The sequence below is a fragment of the Pseudophryne corroboree genome, chromosome 5, assembly GCF_028390025.1.
Source record: "Pseudophryne corroboree isolate aPseCor3 chromosome 5, aPseCor3.hap2, whole genome shotgun sequence".
Lineage (NCBI taxonomy): Eukaryota > Metazoa > Chordata > Amphibia > Anura > Myobatrachidae > Pseudophryne > Pseudophryne corroboree.
The window spans coordinates 8,371,392-8,388,059 of NC_086448.1; the positions used below are offsets into that span (position 1 = coordinate 8,371,392).

General features: G+C 48.2%; 1 protein-coding gene across 2 annotated transcripts in view; it reads right to left on the minus strand.

Annotated features, from left to right (window-relative positions):
* The window catches only part of LOC134927080 (cytochrome P450 2B4-like), a 535,854-nt gene that overhangs the window by 76,314 nt on the left and 442,872 nt on the right, over positions 1–16,668 (minus strand). The gene's annotated exons all lie outside the window — the stretch shown is intronic.

Here is a 16,668-nt window from a genome sequence, read left to right on the forward strand (position 1 = left end):
ACATCACTAACTCTCTCCAATATGCACCCTACCTTGCTTCACTCACTCTCTCCAATACACACCCTACCCCGGATCACTCACGCTCTACAATACACAACTTACCCCGCTTCACTCACTCACTCCGATACACACCCTACCCCAAATCACTCACTCTCTCCAATACACACCCTACCAAGCTTCACTAACTCTCTCCAATACACACCCTACCCCACTTTACTCACTCTCTCCGATACACACCCTACCCTGTGTCACTCACTCAATCCAATACATATCTCACCCCGCTTCACTCACTTTCTACAATACACTCCCTACCCCGCTTCACTCACTCTTTCCAAAACACTTCCTACCCCACTTCACTCACTCTTTCCAATACACTCCCTACCCCACTTCACTCACTCTTTCCAATACACTCCCTACCCCACTTCACTCACTCTTTCCAATACACTCCCTACCCCGCTTCACTCACTCTTTCCAATACACTCCCTACCCCACTTCACTTACTCTTTCCAATACACACCCTACCCCGCTTCACTCACTCTCTCCAATACACACCCTACCCTACTTTACTCACTCTCTCCGATACACTCCCTACACCACATCGCTAACTCTCTCTACAATACACACCCTACCCTGCTTCACTCACTCTCTCCAATACACTCCCTACCCCACATCGCTAACTCTCTGCAATACACACCCTACCCGCTTTACTCACTCTCTCCAGTACACACCTTACCCTGTGTCACTCACTCAATCAATCCAATACATATCCCACCCCGCTTCACTCACTTTCTACAATACACACCCTACCCTGCTTCACTCACTCTCTCCAGTACACACCCTGCCCCGCTTCACTAAATCTGCAATATGCACCCTACACCACTTTGCTCACTCTCTCCAATACGCACCTACCCCTCTTCACTAAATCTCTCCACTATGCACCCTACCCTACCCCACTTCACTCACTCTCTCCAATATGCACCCTTTCACGCTTTGCTCACTCGCTCCAATACGCACCCTTTCCCACTTTGCTCATTCTCTCCAATAAGCACACTACCCCACTTTGCTTACTCTCTCCAATATGCACCCTACGTCACTTCACTCACTTTCTCTAATACGCACCATACCCCGCTTCACTCACTCTCTTCAATACACAACCTATCCTGCTTCACTCACTCTTTCATATACGCACCGCACCCTGATTCACTAACTCTCTCCAATACGCTCCATACCCTCTTCACTAATTCTTTCCAATATGCAGCCTACCCCGCTTCGCTCACTCTCTCCAATACTCACCCAACCCCGCTTCACTGACTCTCTCCAATACACACCCTACCATGATTCACTCACTCTCTCTAATATGCACCCTACCCCGCTTCACTCACTGTATCCAATACGCACCCTACCCCGCTTCACTCACTCTCTACAATACGCACCCTACCCCGCTTCACTAATTCTCTCCAATATGCACCCTACCCCGCTTCGCTCACTCTCTCCAATATGCACTCTACCACACTTCGCTCACTCTTTCCAATACGCACCATACCCCACTACACTCACTCTCTCCAATAAACACTGCTTCACTCACTCTCTCTCCAATACACACCCTACACTGCTTCACTCACTTTCTCCAATACACACCCTATCTGGATTCACTCACTCTCTACAATACGCATCCTACTCCACTTCACTCACTCTCTCCGATACACACCCTACCCCACATCACTCACTCTCTCCAATACACACCCTACCAAGCTTCACTAACTCTCTCCAATACACACCCTACCCCACTTTACTCACTCTCTCCGATACACACCCTACCCTGTGTCACTCACTCAATCCAATACATATCTCACCCCGCTTCACTCACTTTCTACAATACACTCCCTACCCCGCTTCACTCACTCTTTCCAATACACTCCCTACCCCGCTTCACTCACTCTTTCCAATACACTCCCTACCCCACTTCACTCACTCTTTTCAATACACACCCTACCCCGCCTCACTCACTCTCTCCAATACACACCCTACCCTACTTTACTCACTCTCTCCGATACACTCCCTACCCCATATCGCTAACTCTCTCTACAATACACACCCTACCCTGCTTCACTCACTCTCTCCAATACACTCCCTACCCCACATCGCTAACTCTCTACAATACACACCCTACCCGCTTTACTCACTCTCTCCAGTACACACCTTACCCTGTGTCACTCACTCCATCCACTACATATCCCACCCCGCTTCACTCACTCTCTCCAGTACACACCCTACCCTGCTTCACTCACTCTCTCCAGTACACACCCTACCCTGCTTCACTAAATCTGCAATATGCACCCTACACCACTTTGCTGACTCTCTCCAATACGCACCTACCCCTCTTCACTAAATCTCTCCACTATGCACCCTACCCTATCCCACTTCACTCACTCTCTCCAATACGCACCTTTTCCCACTTTGCTCATTCTCTCCAATATGCACACTACCCCACTTTGCTTACTCTCTCCAATATGCACCCTACGTCACTTCACTCACTTTCTCTAATACGCACCATACCCCGCTTCACTCACTCTCTCCAATACACAACCTATCCTGCTTCACTCACTCTTTCATATACGCACCGTACCCTGATTCACTAACTCTCTCCAATACGCTCCATACCCTCTTCACTAATACTTACCAATATGCAGCCTACCCTGCTTCGCTCACTCTCTCCAATACTCACCCAAACCCGCTTCACTGACTCTCTCCAATACACACCCTACCATGATTCACTCACTCTCTCTAATATGCACCCTATCCCGCTTCACTCACTGTATCCAATACGCATCCTGCCCCGCTTCACTCACTCTACAATACGCACCCTACCCCGCTTCACTAATTCTCTCCAATATGCACCCTACCCCGCTTCACTCACTCTCTCCAATACACACCCTATCCCGCTTCGCTCACTCTCTCCAATATGCACCCTACCACACTTCACTCACTGTATCCAATACGCATCCTGCCCCGCTTCACTCACTCTACAATACGCACCCTACCCTGCTTCACTAATTCTCTCCAATATGCACCCTACCCCGCTTCACTCACTCTCTCCAATACACACCCTATCCCGCTTCGCTCACTCTCTCCAATATGCACCCTACCACACTTCGCTCACTCTTTCCAATACGTACCATACCCCACTACTCACTCTCTCCAATAAACACCACTTCACTCACTCTCTCTCCAATACACACCCTACACTGCCAGGCCCGGCGACAGGGGGGGTCAAAGGGGACACCCGTAACGGGCCCCGACGTTGTGAGGGGCCCCAAGGGTCTGGGCATCAACCATGGCATCAAGCTGTGTCAGTGCAACACGTAGGATGGGGTAAAATTTAAATGGATTGCGCTGGCCGGAAGAGAGTCGTGGCACTGTATAGTTGATAACTCCGTCGGTGGAAGCCAGACGTGCACGCAGGGGGGGGGTTCCGAGTACCTAGAAACCCCCCCTGGCCGCCGATCCATCTGCGCTGCTGATCGTTTTTTGTGTGTGTATACAGCGTGAGGAACTGACAGGCTGCAGCAGCTCCATCCTTACACAGAGACGCTTGGTGCCTGTAGAGGGAGCTGCAGTGACAGCGCAGCACACAGCTCCTCTCAGGAGGTACTGTACTTGTACGTGAGGTGAAAGAGAAAAAGTCTGGTGACGGTGAGGGCACTGGGTGGGCACTGGATGTGTCCAATACTCTCACTGAATCCAGGTGGGTGTTAGATACTGTATGTTGGGATTGAAGGAGAGGCCGGTGGTGTGTAATAAAATAGGCTGGCTGGGGGGGATGGTGATGGAAGGCTGTAGTTACTTATAATGGTGTGTGTATGTATGGCATGTGTAGTGTGTGTGTATGCAAAGCATGCTATATGCATGTATAGTGGCCCTCATTCCGAGTCGTTCGCTCGGTATTTTTCATCGCATCGCAGTGAAATTCCGCTTAGTACGCATGCGCAATATTCGCACTGCGACTGCGCCAAGTAATTTTACAATGGAGATAGTATTTTTACTCACGGCTTTTTCATCGCTCCGGCGATCGTAATGTGATTGACAGGAAATGGGTGTTACTGGGCGGAAACAGGCCGTTTTATGGGCGTGTGGGAAAAAACGCTACCGTTTCCGGAAAAAACGCAGGAGTGGCCGGAGAAACGGGGGAGTGTCTGGGCGAACGCTGGGTGTGTTTGTGACGTCAAAACAGGAACGACAAGCACTGAACTGATCGCAGATGCCGAGTAAGTCTGAAGCTACTCTGAAACTGCTAAGTAGTTTGGAATCGCAATATTGCTAATACATCGGTCGCAATTTTAAGAAGCTAAGATTCACTCCCAGTAGGCGTAGGCTTAGCGTGAGCAACTCTGCTAAATTCGCCTTGCGAGCGATCAACTCGGAATGAGGGCCTGTGTGTGTATGTATACTATGAATGCATGTATACTGTGGGTGTATGTATGCATGTATACTGTGTATGTATGCTATGCGTATGTATACTGTGTATGTATGTATGTATGTGTAACAGACTGCAAATTGTCCTGAATTCCTTTCCCCTTCGCGAGAGTCAACAAGTGAACTCAATTCCACACGTAACACTCCGATATCAAAGAAAATTCTTCTTTATTACTTTATAGTCGTTCTCCAGCTGAGAATTTAAGTATCGTAGATTTACCTTTACATAACATACAATATGACTTCACAGTTGTAGATAAATAATAAATTCATCGTGAGTTCTTTTATTGCACAGGAACTGGATCGTTACGACGCTCTCTCTCTCCGCCTATGTTGGATCCCTAGAAGGAAGTGCACTTTATACTCACAACTTTAAAAGCATTAAGTACTAGGCTAAATCGGAGCCACTAGGCAGAACAACCCGTTAAATAATGGTAATTTTCTCAACTATAGACTAAGGCAAACCTCTCACTAAATGTGATAATTCGCGGAATCTTAACAGTTTTAAACAGTAAGGGTTAGAATAGTAGTGTACACTCCACCCCCTTGCGCCCCATACCAAGGCATGCAATTAGAAGGAATAACAAAACAAAACAAAAAAATATCTCTTTAGAGCACGTGCACGGCTATATATGTCTTAAAGAGAGCTCTCTTACTGTTTGTTACTCGGGTCAAGTATAAACTGGGTTTAGAAGTTTGGGTCTGATTTTCCTAGGTGATGCTGTCTATTCTAATGACCTGAACGGTTCCTGAGTGCTAATGCTCAGCTCCAGAAAGTCTATCGGCTTTCCTTGATACCTTGTGAGGTTTAATTATGGCTTGAGTTCCAAATCTCTAGTGTACCGTCTCTCCAACACGAGTTCCTCGGCTGCTACTTTATATTCTTTGCGGGGCACTACAGAATCATCCTATTCCTATATAACACTTGGACAGCTGTGTGGTACTGTGATTTTATAACTCAGTATCAGTCTATGTGGTTTGTCCTATGCAATTTCTCGCACTCCTCCCAGGCTGCTGTCCTAGGGACCTGGTCCCTTAGCTACGTTAATTCTTCACCTCTCTAGCTGAGTTGATCTCTCTAGAGCTGCCTTTAGAACAGAGCTTATTTGTGAGCATAGATGTCGGGGAAAGAGGCCAGTGTCCCAAGTAAGTCTGACTTGGTTGCCCAAAATGTCTCTGTATTAGGTCTATGTCAGGGCTGCATCAGGGATCACAGCTGAAGGCACTACTATCTGTGTGACTACCCTGGCTGAGACACTACTGCTGTCGCTGGAGCTCACAGATATGAGAGAGGGGGAGTTTCACCTACGTGGTTCTCTTGGTGTTGTCAGCCGCCTTCTCCCGCCTCCTGGTGCGGCCGCAGTGAGGGAGACACCCCTGGAGCCGCCTCCTGCTGTTATTACAGTCCGGGGTGGGAAGGAGCGTCACTCTCTTCACTCGGTGCGGACTCCGCCTCCGGCCCGCCTCTTGGGGTGGCGACGGCCTGTAAGCCGCGCTTTTGCTCTGCCTCCCGGGGCGGTGACGGCCTGTAAGCCGCACTTCTGCTCCACCTCCCGGCCGCCTCCAGCCCGCCTCCGCTCCGTCCCGCTGTCTCACCGCTCAGGCTGCTGTGCCTTACCACGGCCAGGCTTTCTCCTTCCCACACTGTCTGCCGGGTAGTCCGGGGACTTCACACTCGGTGTCGCGCCGGGGAGAACCACACGATCAGCCCTACGCAGTCCTGCTTCAGTCTCTCTGGGACTCTGGGGGGTAAGTGCGCAGCTCTTTTTCTTAACGGCTGTCCTAAGGCACGAGTCTCGGTGTAGCCGGCGCGTGGATTTGATCCAACAGTTTTTGTTTTTTTAACCACGCGCTGGCCCCCTGCACCTGTCCAACTACTGCCAGAAGTATGCACTATATGTGGCCACAGGCACCCATTTTTCCACTGTCACCAATGTATATAGTATATACTGAACACAGCATCTGTGTTATTATAGGTACATACCAATATATATATATATATATATATATATATATATATATAATTATTATTTCACCAAGAGTCAAATAACTATACGTATGGAATCCACAGCCAGGTGGAATGTGGTGGGGGTGTCACATATGTATGTATGTATGCAGTGTGTATGTATGCCGCGTGCATGTACAGTATACTGTATGTACGCTGCATGCATGTATAGTCTGTGTGTGTGTTTGTATGTATGCTGTGTGCATGTATACTATGTGTGCTATATTGTGTGTGTGTGTGTGTGTGTGTGTGTGTGTGTGTGTGTGTGTGTGTGTATGCTACTGTATGTGTATGTACGGTGGTCCGCCACTCCTCTGACATTCAAAATAATACTCAAGTGCCCTCTGTAAATAATTATAATCCCGATAAAAAAGGCAGGTGCACTCAGATATTACAAAAAAACTGTAATGATGCAAAGTCACAGCATATCCACGTTTCGGGGGCCCGTAGCCCTGACATGTTGATATGCTGTGACTTTGCATCATTACAGATTTTTTGTAAAATCTGAGTGCACCTGCCTTTTTTACTGGGATTATATACAGTATATTCAAACACAGTACATGTATACCCACCCACACATATACGTATACAAACACATGAATACATACATGTACGGAAACCCCCCTATGGAAATCCTGCGTTTGCCACTGGAACCCCCCCCCCCCCCCCCCCCCTCTCTGCGGCGGTAACCCTGCCACTGCCCACATTCACCTGTCTGTGTCCCACTGTGTGCGTAGATATCACATGACGCATCCATGCGACGCTACACCCTTCACTTACTCCCCGCCTTTCACAGTTCACTTCAGTCTTTGCAGTGGCGACGGTCCTAAGAGGAAGCCAGTCCAGTGCCCAGGAGAAACACTGGACTGCAGGAGAAACAGCCCAGGCAGCTTGGAACTGGAGGATAGCAGTGGTATTCTGGTAAGTGACAGCAGTCAGAGTGTGGAAACGCTGTCACGCAGTGTCTCTCATGAGCCAAAGCATACAATGTTTTAAAAAACAAACAAACCAGATAATATTCAATAATGCAATGCTATTTCAAAGTAATGCAGCATATTTTTATTAAAGTGCATAGTGAATATTATCTGTGTTTTTTTTATAATATTTAAAAAAACATTCAATATGCAATGTAATAAAAATATACTGCACTACTGCTGAGGATATGCTATAACACGATCTGCATTTTCAATAGAACGTCTCTACCTGATAGCAGTGACATTAGTGGTTTTTATTAATATTGTTGAATTGTCGGCATAATGTTATTTTAGAATTAAATAACATTATGCCAGCAATTCAACAATATTAATAACAAATACTAATTTCACTGGTAGAGGACTTCTATTCAAAGTGCAGATAATATATTATGGTCCACTTTGCTCAGCAGTAGTGCAGTGTACTGTATGTATAGTAACATCCCTAACTGTGTGGAGTTTGTATATTCTCCCCATGCTTATGTGGGTTACCTCTGGGTACTTGAGTGTCCTCCCACACTCCAAAGATATACTGTGTGTAAATCAGTGTGTGTACACGTGTTTAGGGCAGACTAAATGGGCCAAGTGGTTCTTATCTGCTGTCAAATTCTCTATTTCTTTGTGTTCACCTGAACAATACACCTATATGGCAATACATTTATTGGCACATGCAAGGGACGGATGTGCGGGTCTGATATCCGGGGGGGAGGGGGAGGTGTTTGGAGGGAAGAGGGGGGCCCCAGAGGTATCAGTGTACCGGGCCCCGAGATTTCTGTTGCCGGCCCTGTACACTGCTTCACTCACTTTCTCCAATACACACCCTATCTGGATTCACTCACTCTCTACAATACGCATCCTACCCCACTTCACTCACTCTCTCCAATACGAACACTACCCTGATTCGCTCACTTTCTCCAATACACACCCTACTCCGCTGTAAAAGTCATTTTGCTTTCTAATAAATATTTAAGATGCCAGCTCTATTATATACTGTGGACGCCTGCACAACATATTACCATGTGCTATAAATGTGCGCTACACATCGCAAAACACTACATCCCATAAGAGGAAAACAATACACCCACACATTATCTGAGTTCCAAAGCTCATTGATATATGTATTTGTTATTATAAGGATTTGTATTCAATATATCACAATGTACAGTATGTGTGTGTATGTGTATATATATATATATATATATCTAGTTACAGTTTACACAGTAAGCAGTTATTACAAACTAATTCAAATACATACATAGCCAGCAATACATCACCATATTTTGCTCAAATAAAGTCTCCACTCCATCTCGCTCTCTCTCTCTCTCTTAGTAAAATCATGCAGCCACTGGACAGTCAGCATCTCCACCATCATCTGGGACAAAGAACAGAGAGCTCTTGTGTCTGCAATCAGCTATATACTATGTATTTTGGGGGAGTGCACACATCTCTTGTTACTAGTCTAGGGGAGGGAACTTTCTCATTCATGATGAGTCACTGGTCAGTTCATATACAAGCAACGTCCAGCCTTGATGGTGTAATTACAGGAGATAGCCACTGGTCAGGCATGCTGTCTTCCAGGAAATCCATTGTTCTAATAAGAGTGACTTTAGCTTTCATACATTTAATCATATCTACTAATGGCAACGTGCTACAACTTATTAACAGGCATCAAATGAATCTACACATTAATCTGGTTACTGTGACACCAAGCACGACATGTCCATCTTGCTCCGTTCCAATAATACACATACATGACGTTACTCCATTATATAATTTAAAAACCTTATGATGTCTGGCGCTTGATATGTTCAATTTATGTGCTGTATGAAATATGTGTCAAATCTATCTTTGTGGCATGTCTGTGTAAATGCGTATGTTACCATATATTGCTGTGCTCACTGCGCGTATTTGCAAGCTTAGCGACTCATAATGTGTGGAGTCTGTATGTTCTCTCTATGTAATATTTTTGACTTCGACACTGCTTCGCTCACTCTTAAAAATGCACCCTACCCCGATTCATTCACTCTCTCCAATAGGCACACTACTCCGCTTCGCTCACTTTCTCCAATACTAATCCTACCCCGCTTTGCTCACTCTCTCCAATATGCAGCCTATCCCAGTTCGCTCACTCTCTCCATTACGCCCACTACCCCGCTTCGCTCACTCTCTCCAATACTAATCCTACCCCGCTTCACTTACTCTCTCCAATACGCACCCTACACCGCTTCGCTCACTCTCTCCATTACGCCCACTACCCCGCTTCGCTCACTCTCTCCAATACTAATCCTACCCCGCTTCACTTATTCTCTCCAATACGCACCCTACACCGCTTCGCTCACTCTCTCTCCAATACACACCCTATCCCAATTTGCTCACTCTCCCCAATACACACCTTACCCTGCTTAACTCACTGTATCCAATACGCACCATAACCGCTTCACTCACTCTACAATACGCACCCTACCCCGCTTCACTAATTCTATCCAATATGCACCCTACACTGCTTCACTAATTCTCTCCTATATGGCTTCACTGACTCTCTCCAATATGCACCCTTTACCGCTTTGCTCATTCTCTCCAATACGCACACTACCCCACTTCGCTCTCACTCTCCAATATGCACCCTACCCCGCTTAACTGACATTCTCCAATAAGCACATTTTCCCGCTTCACTCATTCTCTCCAATATGCTCCCTACCCCGCTTCGCTCAAACTCTCCAATACACACCCTACCCCAATTCGCTCACTCTCATAAATACGTATTCTACCCCACTTTACTCACTCTCTCCAAAACGCACCCTACTCCACTTCATTCACTCTCTCCAATAGGCACACAACTCCGCTTCGCTCAATCTCTCCAATATGCACCCTACCCCGATTCGTTCACCCTCTCCAATACAAAACCTACCCCGCTTCACTGACTCTCTCCAATACGCACCCTTTCCTGCTTTGCTCATTTTCTACAATACACACCCTACTCCACTTTGCTTACTCTCTTCAATACACACCCTACCCCGCTTCACTGACTTTCTCTAATATGCACACTTTCCTGCTTTGCTCATGCTCTCCAATACGCATCTTATCCCGCTTCGCTCACTCTCTCCAATATACACACTACCCTGCTTCAGTCACCCTCTCCAATACGCACCCTACCCCGCTTCACTAATTCTCTCCAATACACACCCTACCCCACTTCACTGACTCTCTCCAATACGCACCCTACCTCTTTTCTCACTCTCTCCAATACGCACACTCCCCACTTCGCTCACTCTCTCCAATATGCACACTACCCCGCTTCCCTCACTCTCTCCAGTATGCACACTACCCCGCTTCCCTCACTCTCTCCAGTATGCACACTACCCCGCTTCCCTCACTCTCTCCAGTATGCACACTACCCCGCTTCCCTCACTCTCTCCAGTATGCACACTACCCCGCTTCCCTCACTCTCTCCAATACGCACCCTATCACGCTCCACTCACTCTCTCCAATATGCACCCTATCCTGCTTCACTCACTCTCTCTCCAATATGCACCCTACCCTGCTTCACTAATTCTCTCCAATACACACACTTCCCCGCTTCATTGACTCTCACCAATACGCACCCTACCCCTTTTCTCTCACCGTCTCCAATACCCACACTACCCCGCTTCTCTCACTCTCTCCAATACAATCCCTACACCGCTTAGCTCACTCTCTCCAATATGCAGGCTACCGCGCTTCGCTCACTCTCTCCATTATGCACCCTACCCTGCTTCGCTCCATCTCTCCAATACACATCCTATCCCGCTTCACTCACTCTTTCCAAAACGCACCCTACCCCGCTTCACTACTTCTCTCCAATATGCAACCTACCCCACTTCACTAATTCTCTCCAATACGCACCCTGGGGGTAATTTTGAGTTGATCAGAGCATGAACTTTGTTAGCAGTTTGGCAAAACCATGTGCAGTGCAGGGGGGCAGATATAACATGTGCAGAGAGAGTTAGATTTGGGTGGGGTGTGTTCAATCTGAAATCTAATTTGCAGTGTAAAAATAAAGCAGCCAGTATTTACACTGCACAGAAACAAAATAACCCACCCAAATCTAACTCTCTCTGCACATGTTACATCTGCCTCCCCTGCAGTGCACATGGTTTTGCCCAACTGCTAACAAAGTTCCTGCTGCGATCAACTCATTAAGTTATATATCCCCCTCTCAGCTTCCCTTCCTCCTCTGTAGCTTCATCTCTCTCACCTACCCTTCCTCAATAATTATATGTAACCTTCTCAGCTTTCCTTCCCCCTCTGTAACTTCATCCCTCTCTCACCTACCCTTCCTCAATAATTATATATCCCCCTCTCAGCTTCCCTTCCTCCTCTGTAGCTTCATCTCTCACCTACCCTTCCTCAATAATTATATATCCCCCTCTCAGCTTCCCTTCCTCCTCTGTAGCTTCATCTCTCACCTACCCTTCCTCAATAATTATATATCCCCCTCTCAGCTTCCCTTCCTCCTCTGTAGCTTCATCTCTCTCACCTACCCTTCCTCAATAATTATATGTAACCTTCTCAGCTTTCCTTCCCCCTCTGTAACTTCATCCCTCTCTCACCTACCCTTCCTCAATAATTATATATCCCCCTCTCAGCTTCCCTTCCTCCTCTGTAGCTTCATCTCTCTCACCTACCCTTACTCAATAACTTATATATTCTTCTCTCAGCTTCCCTTCCTCCTCTGTAACTTCATCTCTCTCACCTACCCTTACTCAATAATTATATTTCTCTGACGTCCTAGTGGATGCTGGGAACTCCGTAAGGACCATGGGGAATAGCGGCTCCGCAGGAGACTGGGCACAAAAAGAAAGCTTTAGGACTACCTGGTGTGCACTGGCTCCTCCCCCCATGACCCTCCTCCAAGCCTCAGTTAGATTTTTGTGCCCGACCGAGCAGGGTGCAATCTAGGGGGCTCTCCTGAGCTTCTTAGATAAAAGTTAGTTTTAGGTTTTTTATTTTCAGTGAGACCTGCTGGCAACAGGCTCACTGCATCGAGGGACTAAGGGGAGAAGAAGCGAACCTACCTGCTTGCAGCCAGCTTGGGCTTCTTAGGCTACTGGACACCATTAGCTCCAGAGGGACCGAACACAGGCCCAGCCTCGGAGTCCGGTCCCAGAGCCGCGCCGCCGGCCCCCTTACAGAGCCAGAAGCAAGAAGAGGTCCGGAAAATCGGCGGCAGAAGACATCAGTCTTCATCAAGGTAGCGCACAGCACTGCAGCTGTGCGCCATTGCTCCTCATGCACACCTCACACTCCGGTCACTGATGGGTGCAGGGCGCTGGGGGGGGGGGGGGGGCGCCCTGAGCAGCAATATTAACACCTTGGCTGGCAAAAATACATCACATATAACCCCCAGGGCTATATGGATGTACATTAACCCCTGCCAGAATCCATAAAAATGCGGGAGAAAAGTCCGCGAAAAAGGGGCGGAGCTATCTCCTCAGCACACTGGCGCCATTTTTCCCTCACAGCTCCGTTGGAGGGAAGCTCCCTGGCTCTCCCCTGCAGTTAATACACTACGGAAAGGGTTAAAAAGAGAGGGGGGGCACAATTTAGGCGCAGTATACATATATATATGCAGCTATAAGGGAAAACACTTTTTATAGGTGCTATCCCTGTGATATATAGCGCCCTGGTGTGTGCTGGCATACTCTCCCTCTGTCTCCCCAAAGGGCTTTGTGGGGTCCTGTCCTCTATCAGAGCATTCCCTGTGTGTGTGCTGTGTGTCGGTACGGCTGTGTCGACAGGTATGTGGAGGATAATGAGGTGGAGGCGGAGCGAATGCCTGTAAATATGTTGTCACCCCCTGCGGGGTCGACACCGGTGTGGTTGAACTTATGGAAAGATTACGTGAAAGTGTCAACTCCTTACATAAAAGGTCGACGACACAGAACAGCCGGCTACTCAGCTTGTGCCTGTTCCAGCGTCTCAAATGTCATGGGGTGCTCTAAATGAGGTGTGTGAGGAAGAGTGGTCTTCCCCCGGTAAGAAATTGATAATTTCTAAAACGGTTATTGGCAGCGTACCCTTTCCCGCCAGAGGATAGGTCACGCGGGGAAACACCCCATAGGGTAGATACAGCGCTTACACGCTTATCAGAAAAGGTGGCACTACCGTCTCCGGATACGGCCGCCCTGAAGGGACCTGCTGATAGAAAGCAGGAGGTTACCCTATAAGATATAGTCACACACTAGGGCATTATATTGCGACCAGCCGTTGCTTCGGCATGGATGTGCAGTGCTCCCTCTGCGTGGTCAGATTCCCTGTCGGAAAATAACTATGGATAGGGACAATATTTTGCTGAAAATAGAGCACATGAAAGACGTGGTCTTATACATACGTGATACACAGAGGGATATTTGCCGGCTGGCATCAAAAATAAGCGCTAGGTCCATTGCCGCCAGACGGGGGTTATGGACTTGGCAATGGTCAGGCGATGCCGACTCGAATCGGCACATGGAAGTTGCCCTATAAGGGGGTAAAACTGTTTGGGGATGGTTTTTCAGACCTCGTTTCCACAGCTACTGTTGGGAAATCGATTTTTTTGCCACAGGCTACCCCACAACAAAAGAAAGCACCGTATCATCGAGTACAGTCCTTTCGGCCCCAGAAAAGCAAGAGGACTAGAGGCTCATCCTTTCTGCCGAGAGGCAAAGGTAGAGGAAAAAGCTGCAACACACAGCTAGTTCCCAAGAGCAGAAATCCTCCCTGCGTCCGGTAGGTCCACAGCATGGTGCGGGGGCTGCTCAGGCGGACCCGGGTACGGTGGGGGCCCGTCTCAGAAATTTCAGCGGACAGTGGGCTCTCTCACATGGATCCCTGGGTCCTTCAAGTAGTATCTCAGGGGTACAGGCTGGAGTTCGAGACGTTCTTCCCCCCGCCGTTTCCTAAAATCTGCCTTACCGGCACCTCCCTCTGCCAGGGAGACGGTGTTGGTGGATATTCAACACTATAATCACAACAAGTGATTGTCAAGGTGCCCCTCCTTCAGCAAGGAAGGGGTTACTATTCCACAGTGGTTGTGGTACCGAAACGTTTCGGTGAGACCCATCTTGAAATTAAAATACTTGAACTTTTATATCAGAAGATTCAAGTTCAAGATGGAATCGCTCAGGGCGGATATTACGAGCCTGGACGAGGGGGATTACAGGGTCTCCCTGGACATCAAGGATGCGTACCTGCATGTCCCCATTTACCCTCCTCACCAGGAGTACCTCAGATATGTGGTACAGGACTGTCACTATCAGTTCCAGACGCGGCCGGTGGAGTTGTCCACGGCACCGAAGGTCTTTACCTAGGTAATGGCAGAAGTGATGATACTCCTTCGCAAGAAGGAAGTTTTTATTATCCCGTACTTGGACGATCTCCTGATAAAGGCGAGGTCCAAAGAACAGTTGGTAGTGGGGGTAGCACTCTCTCGGGAAGGGCTACAACAGCACGACTGGATTCTCAATATTCCAAAGTCACAGCTGGTCCCGACGACACGTCTTCTGTTCCTGGAAATGTTTCTGAACGCAGACCAGAAAAGAGTGTTTCTTCCAGTGGAAAAAGCCGAGGAGTTGTCATCTCTAGTCAGAGACATCCTATAACCAGGACAGGTGTCGGTACATCAATGCACACGAGTCCTGGGAAAAATGGTAGCTTCGTACGAAGCATAATTCCATTCGGAAGACTCCACGCAAGGATGTTCCAGTGGGACCTGTGGGACTAATGGTCAGGGTCCCATCTACAGATACAACAGCGGATAACCCTGTCAGCAAGAAACAGGGTGTCGCTGCTGTGGTGGCTGCAGAGGGCTCATCTACTAGAGGGCCGCAGATTCGGAATACAGGACTGGGTCCTGGTGACCACGGATGCCAGCCTTCGGGGCTGGGGTGCAGTCACACAGGGAAGAAATTTCCAAGGAGATTTCGCTTCACATAAATATTCTGCAGCGAAGGGCCATTTACAATGCCCTAAGCCAAGCAAGGCCCCTGCTTCAGAACCAGCCGGTACTGATCCAATCAGACGACATCACGGCGGTCGCCCATGTAAACAGACAGGGCGGCACAGGAAGCAGGATGGCAATGGCAGAAGCCACAAGGATTCTCCGATGGGCGACCTACACCCAGGAGAATGGGGACTTCATTCAGAAGTTTTCCAAATGCGGGTAAACCGTTGGGAATGACCACGGGTGGACATGATGGCGTCCCGCCTCAACAAGAAGTTGAAAAGATATTGCGCCAGGTCAAGGGACCCTCAGGCGATCGCTGGGGACGCTCTAGTGACACCGTGGGTGTACCAGTCGGTTTATGTGTCTCCTCCTCTACCTCTCATACCCAAGGTACTGAGAATAATAAGAAGGCGAAGAGTGAAAACCATACTCGGGGTTCCGGATTGGCCATGAAGAGCTTGGTACCCGGAACTTCAAGAAATGCTGGCAGAGGACCCTTGGCCTCTGCCGCTTAGACAAGACCTGCTGCAGCAGGGACCCTGTCTGTTCCAAGACTTACCGCGGCTGCGTTTGACGGCATGGCGGTAGAACACCGGATCCTAAAGGAAAAGGGTATTCCGAAGGAAGTCATCCCTACCCTGATCATAGCCAGGAAGGTTGTCACCACAAGACATTATCGCCGCGTTTGGCGAAAATTTATTGCTTGGTGGGAGGCCATGAAGGCCCCGACGGAGGAATTTCAACTATGTCGATTCCTGCACTTCCTGCAAGCAGGGGTGACGTTTGGGCCTCAAATTGGGGTCCATCAAGGTCCAGATTTCGGCTCTGTCGATTTTCTTCCAGAAAGAACTGGCTTCACTGCCTGAAGTTCAGACTTTGGTTAAAGGAGTACTACATATTCAGCCTCCTTTTGTGCCTCCTGTGGCACTTTTTGGATCTCAACGTGGTGTTGGATTTCCTAAAGTCGCATTGGTTGAGCCACTTAAAACCATGGAGCTAAAGTATCTCGTGTGGAAAGTGGTCATGCTGTTGGCCTTGGCCTTGGCCAGGCGTGTGTCAGAATTGGCGGCTTTGTCATGTAAAAGCCTTATCTGATTTTCTATATGGATAGGGCAGAGTTGAGGACTCGTCCTCAGTTTCTCTCAAAGGTGGTCTCAGGTTTTCACTTGAACCAACCTATTGTGGTGCCTGCGGCTACTAGGGACTTGGAGGATTCCAAGTTGCTGGACGTAGTCAGGGCCCTGAAAATTTTATTT